The 7,144-nt window shown below is 37.3% G+C and overlaps 1 pseudogene; it reads left to right on the forward strand.

Moving 5' to 3' along the window:
- The first annotated feature begins 1,721 nt into the window (after positions 1-1,721).
- LOC121439830 lies at positions 1,722-2,700 on the forward strand (annotated as a pseudogene).
- The last annotated feature ends 4,444 nt before the right edge of the window (positions 2,701-7,144 follow it).

The raw sequence follows: 7,144 nt of genomic DNA on the forward strand, positions 1-7,144 counted from the left end.
GGAAGGTAAGTACCATAGGAGGGAGATCTCAAACTTAAACAAAAACACTTGCTGCCTATATTCACTACAGACATATTGTGTCAACTTAGTGACTTGAGCATAACGTGTGACAGATGAAAGACAAAAATACACTTGGTTGTGATGGGTAACACCAGTTTGGAGAGGGTAGATGGGAACAATTAGTTAAATGGAGCTAACTAACATGATATCTTGAAAGTCGAATCAGAAGCATGTGCTGTCACACTTGATTAATTCAATCTGCATTAATGAAAAGCCTAGATTACATGTACATAATAATATGCCACTTTATTATTTTCAGTACATTCTGTACATATGAAACAGGTGAGTGTTGCCTAGCAGAGGTCCCACCAGACCAGATCCTGCTTGATTTACAATTAGCACATTTATTTGCTAGTATGCAAATGAAGACTGCCAAGGCACTTAGAAAAAAAATGTGTTATTAAATAAGTGCAGCATCCTTTCTGTGATCTTGCTCCAACTATTCATTAGTATTAGCAATCTCTTTTTTTGGTCACAGAAGGGGTAAATTTAATATAATACCAGGTAAAATTATAGAAATTTGCATAGAGGCATTTCCACTTGTGGAAGCCTGGGAAGACGGTATGAAGACATAGCAGGTCTTCAAATAACAAATGCATGACACAGATCTGCAAACATCATATAGAACAGTCTAGATGAGGTCCACATTGCAAGAAGCTCTTGCAATTTGTACGTCCTTGACCATTTGCTCTGAGGTGTGGCGAAATTAAGTTCTTAGTAAAAACTCAAAGTCACATACTACTACTGACAGTGTCTGACTGGCCAAACAAGTTTTCAGGTGCACTGAAGATGGGTGGGGGTGAAGAAATATTATCACCGCCTACAATACAGTCATGAAGGTGTAAAGCAATACAAAGACATGATGACACAGAGGTCAACAAGTCTGTAAAGTCACGCTGGTTAAGCGCAGATTCCTGACTCCACTGCGTTGACTTTTCTATCAATTTGATCAACATCATCCTGTATGCGTTGATTTTTGTATCTATATATTTGCATTTTGGTAGTCCTATGTAATCTATAAGATTAGGGAGAATATTTGAATAGATACATGCTGTAAAGCAGTTAGTAATGTACCAGCCAAGTGGAAGCCATAAATAATTACCAACACTTACCCTTTCTTTAGCTTGGCCTCTTCCTATTCAAATGATTCCTCTGTACATTGGCTCAGGACATTACATTCTACCTCTACCTCTATGTTGCTTACGTGAGTGGCCATTCACACACAGCTTTCCTGTGGTTCTTCACCGTTTTGCAATGTGAAAAGCGGTGTTTGAATAGGTTTTTCTTTGGAGCTGTCTGTTTGTCTTTCAGATTAGTGAATGATAAAGTTAGCACTTTAGTGTAGTCATAGCTCAGATACAAAGCCAGGCTATTTAGTATGTGCCTGTACATTTCTCATATGACCCATGAAAAATAAAAACTGTTGAAATAGCTCCAGAAAGCTCAGATAACATAGACACCAAGACTGTGAGCTTTAAATACAGAATGTTCCACTTTCCCCCAGTTATCAATTTACCAATATTTACTGATTTCTCACTATGTGCTAGGCCCTCGTTCGATGGCTGTTTCATTTACTAGGGAATGAATGTAACCCTAGGTGTCTGGCTCCAAAGTCTGACTCTCTTCTATAGTCTAGTAATGCACTTATGGGCATTTGTGTCATGTCGCCATTTACCAGGGAAAATAAATTTTCCCTTTTTAGACACAGCAGAACCATGCACCAAGGAAACCGAACTACTATCTCTGGATTCTTCCTCCTGGGACTCGCAGTGGGGTCTGAGCAGCAGCTGCTCATCTTCACAGTGTTTGTATGCATGTATCTGGTCACTATGGTGGGAAACACACTTATCATTCTGGCTATTATGAGTGATACTCAACTCCACAGCCTTCCTTGCCAATCTATCCTTCACTGACATCTGCTTCACGACCACGACAGTCCCTAAATTGCTGGCAGACATTCAAACCCGGAATCCATACATCTCTTCTGAAGGATGCTTTACACAAATGTATTTTTTTATGCTCCTGGTGGACCTGGACAATTTCCTTTTGGCGGCCATGGCATACGACCGCTACATTGCCATCTGTCACCCATTACATTATGTTGCACTGCTAAGTCCCAAGCGCTGTGCCCTGTTGGTTGTGATTCCATGGGTTATCTCTAATCTTGTCTCAGTACTGCATCTCAGTCTACTAAGCCGCTTGCCTTTCTGTGAACGGAGAGTAGTCCCACACTTCTTCTGTGATCTGGAACCCATTTTGAGGCTTGCTTGTTCAGACACTAAAATCAACAACTTGCTCATCCTCGTTGTTGGGGGAGCAGTTATCTTCATCCCTTTCAGTTTCATTCTCCTCTCCTATGCACTTATTGGCGCTGCTGTGCTTGCTGTCCCCTCCGTGAAAGGGAAGTGGAAGACATTTTCTACCTGTGGCTCCCACCTCTCAGCAGTGTCCCTCTTCTATGGGTCTATTGTTGGCATCTACTTTCTTCCTGCTTCTAGCTACTCGGCAGAAAGGGATAAGGTGGCTGCCATCATGTATACAGTTGTAACACCCATGATGAACCCTTTCATCTACAGTCTAAGGAACACAGACATAAAAAGGGCACTGAGGAGGCTACTCAGCAAAAGAAATTTTTTTTGAGTTGGTGAACTCTGCCATATAGACATCTTTAGCAACTTTTAAAAACTGGAAAGACACGAAAAAGATCCAGGACCTAAGGCTACTCTGTACCATTAGCAGTTTTCCTCCCACCAACTTTTTAACTTCAGTTCTGTTCCAAAATTCTAGTTCAGAGTTATTTCATCATAATGAAAAGAATCACTGCAATGAAACAAAACAACAATACTCCTTTATTTTACTTCATATTCTTCATTGCTTACATAAAGTGTCTTCCTTAAATAAATTCATAAATTATAGTCAAGGCTTAATAATTTCCCCCTAATTTTTCAATTGTGTTTTTTTCTTCCTCAACTAGACTTTACATATTAAATTGTAAATATTAAACGAAGAAGGAATGGAGAAAAGGAAGTAAAGAAGAAGAGAGGGGAGATGGGGAAGAGGGAGGGAGGGAAGAAAGGAGGGAGGAAGGAATGATTATTACTTAAAATACCTTTTATAGATGAAACAATGATAATGTTACAATTTATAAAGAATAACTTCTTTCTATAACTCTTTGAGATAAACATTATGGTGTTTTCATGTGCTGTGTATTATGAGAAGAAGTGCAGAGCCAAAGCACAACAAGTGTCCTGTCCTTCTATGTGCCCTACAGAAGCTCTGTACCAATTAAATTCTTCTGCAGTTCTGCAATTATGACTCCGCACCCCCTATGTTTCCGCACTCACTATGTTTCAACCACTCTTGGCACACTCTCTATTGTAACTACATTGGACAGTTTCTCATTTCTTCAGCAGTCTATGAATTTGCCACACTCTAGTCTTTGTCATTTATGGGACAATACATAAAAATATCTTACTAGTTACAATCCATGTGTTGTCTAAAGAACTCTGAGCTCTTGGAGGAGAGGAGGATGATTATGTTATATTAACCTCACAGCTTTTGCCAGAAGGTAACTCTTGAAATAAAGTAGGTACTCAGTAAGATGAATTGAATGAAATAGACATTTTCCAGAAAAAGAATATGTAGGCTTTTTTCTCTGTTGATTTTTTGTTGGTAATTCTTGATAAATTATCAAATTGTTCTGATCTTCAGTTTTCTTCTAGTACATACTAAGAATTAGTCATGCTAATGTCTATTTCCTATCTACTTCTGTTGATCATAAAGAACAGTTAGTAATTAAATTTGTCTGAGATAGAAGGCTGTAAAAATTTCTATATTAGATAGGTACCAATATTAATTTTTATTTCTGGATGATCACAGGTTGTCATTTTGAAGAATAACTTCTCCTGTCTCTAGTCTTCCTTATAAACCACTTACTTTCCTTTTTAAATTTTAAATTTTTTATTTTTTATTTGTATGTTTTTTGCCATCTTTGTCTGCCCCTCTTAAATACCTGGTGCCATCAGAGGACAGAGGAGGGCATCAGATTCCCTAGAACTGGAATGTGAACCAAGATGTAGGTGTTGGTAATTGAACTTGTGTCCTTTCTTAGTATAACCAGTGCTCACATATCTATCATCTATCTATCTATCTATCTATCTATCTATCTATCTATCTGTTGATTGATTTTATTCTTCTCTCATACAGTACATCTCAATAGCCTCTCCTTCCTCCACTCGTCCCAGTACCCACCCCCTTCCCTTTCCCCAGATCCACTGCTCCTCCATTTCCCTTCAGAAAATAGCAGGTTTCCCAGTGATATCAACTGAACACAGCAGTCAGTTCTCTTAGCCACTGATCTTTCTCTCCAGCCCCCACTGCCATAAGAAGCTTCTCTGACTAAAGTTGGGTGCAATACAAATCTGGCAATATAAACAGAAATGTTTGGCAAGACCATTTATCAAAACAATATCAATAAATTGTCCCTTAGAATTTATGACATCCCTAGCCATGGGATTTGGACATATTTCTAGCACCAGGTATAAATTTCTTCCCATGGATTAGGGTTCAAGGCCAATGCAGAGAGTTATTGGTAAGTCTTATAAAGGCATTATTGCATCAGTGGATATATCCTGCCTGATAGTCAGTCACGTAGCACCCAGGGTCTAGGGCTGGGTAATGCCACTGATGTATTTCCTTCTACAGCAGCACATATAGCTCCCTCCTTCAAAATGAAGCTAACCAGCAGGGAGCCTTTTCTGATCACTTCAAGATCAATTTCTATGTGTCCTGCAACCAAAATATATAGTGTCTTCAGCAATAGAGTCTCATGTACTTATGGCAGGCAACCAAGAGCAATAGAAAAAGCCTGTCTGGTTGTTGGTGCTTCTTGAGCTTCTCTAACTGATTACTTATAAGGAGATAACCTGAGAATGATACTGACATTTTCATTTAATAGCCCATAGGAACAATGTTGTTCATTAATGTTTGGAACTTACGTTCAAATTTCTTTTAAAAAGTATATATTTTGATTTATAAACTCATGGGGTTTCAGAAGGCTTCTCCTTACTTAGTTTTGTTTAACCCATTTCCAATCCCTCCTCTTTGTCACACCCCATGTCCCCATCTCTGCTTAAGCTTTAAGCTCCCAGTATTATTCTTTCCCCATTATTCCATATGAAATATGTCCTACTATCTCTTTTTTATATTTTAACTCTCATTGCAAGATCATATGTTCCCATGAAGCACCTTCATTTCACACACACACACACACACACACACACACACACACACCCCACATATTTCAAATAATTATTTGTTTGCTGTCCAACAGGCTATATATTAAGTATACTCTTTTCAAAATTATTTTATTTAGAATTTTTTGTATTATTATTTTGATCACATTCAATCCTCGCCATCAACTTCTCCCAGGTCCTCCTCAATTTCATGTTCTCTATTTTTCTTTTTCAAACTCTCAATAAAAAAACCAAGTAAGACAAAAAATACCAAAACAAAACAAAAACTGCACACATACACATCCAACCAATCAAATAACCAACCAAACAAAAATAAATAAAAACAAAGGCAAAAAACAAAACCCACTACCATCACCACCAAAAATGTGGAGTCCATTTTGTGTTGGCCAACTACTCCTGAGCAAGAAACATGCCGTGGAGTTTGCTTGATTTACCCAGTGACACTCTAGTGAAGAAAACTATTTTTGCACAGCATATGTCAGCACGAGTGAGCTTCTTGGTTAGTACTGTTAAATATTAGAAGTGGAATTTAGCAAAAAAAATGATACTATATATAAAATGGACTTCCCCTGATTTTGGTACTGAGAACAGTCAATGCTGTGGGTTGTGTGTGTGTGGATGTACATGTACACACATGAGAGAGAAAGAAAGAAAGAGAAAGGAACCCACAGAAGTGAATAAAACACCAAAGTATTAAGAAAAAATGGAAAAGAACTTGTTTTTAACTGCTGCAACCCAGCTGATTTTCAACCAAAAGAGTGGCAATAATAATTACATAGGCAGGAAGGACCACCAGCAGAGGGATTGATCTACAACAGAGAGCTCAATTGGTTGAAGCTTTCAACGAAAAAACAAAAACAAAAAAAGAAATTGAAAAATGAATGATTCATTCTATGAGTGTCAAAACAGAAAGATCAAAACTGAGGAAGTAGCATAAAATGAGCTTATGACTTGGCTGCATAAAAGTGAAACATAAAAATTGTGCCCGCTACAATCCTGTATAATAACTCAATTCATGAAGCATATAAATACTAGTGGTATATAATAATAACAAGACTTGATGGCAGACCATTTATATGCCTGTGCTATAAAGTTTCTAAATAAGGGAATCTAGAGGATAGCATTCAGTAGCAACAAAGAGCAAAAAAACCAGCATTTAGATCATACAAGGGGAAGAAAGAACACTGTCTTTGTTAAAATATTCACCAGTACCTTGAGGCAGTGACTGAGTACACACACAAACCTGCAAAGGATATTCAGAGAGGAGACACACAATGGCTAAATAATAGGACTAATACTGATACATGACAAGTAATCAAAGTTTCTTAAGAGAGGGATTACATATATTAAAATAGATATCTCTAAAAGAAAAACTTGGGTGTAGGGGACATTTGGACTCCCAGATAGAACAGAGTTTGCTACTGAATTTTGAAATCAAATTGTGCTTCTTTGGGGTATATTTCTCCACAACTATCACATCTTCTTAGCTCAAAATAAAAGCATCATACAGATAGAAATAACAATAGTTAGCATTTCTTTATGAACACCTATGTACATTTATAGGCAATAGCACAGATATTATCCTGAAATATTGAATCTTGATAAAAAGAAGAATGTAGGTTTATATTTCTAGGCATGTGGATCAGAGATACTCCTTTTGTTCTCATAATACATAAATAAATAAATAAATAAATAAATAATTTGGGGTATCATGTGAAACAAATCATTCCATTGTTTCAAAAACAATAGTTCCATAACCATCAAATGCCACACAGGAACATGGCCTTGTTTTCCTCTGTAATAAATGCTTTGTTAAGTTCTCAAACTCA

The sequence above is a fragment of the Microtus oregoni genome, unplaced genomic scaffold, assembly GCF_018167655.1.
Source record: "Microtus oregoni isolate MIOR12 unplaced genomic scaffold, Mior012 000063F_ref0000156, whole genome shotgun sequence".
Lineage (NCBI taxonomy): Eukaryota > Metazoa > Chordata > Mammalia > Rodentia > Cricetidae > Microtus > Microtus oregoni.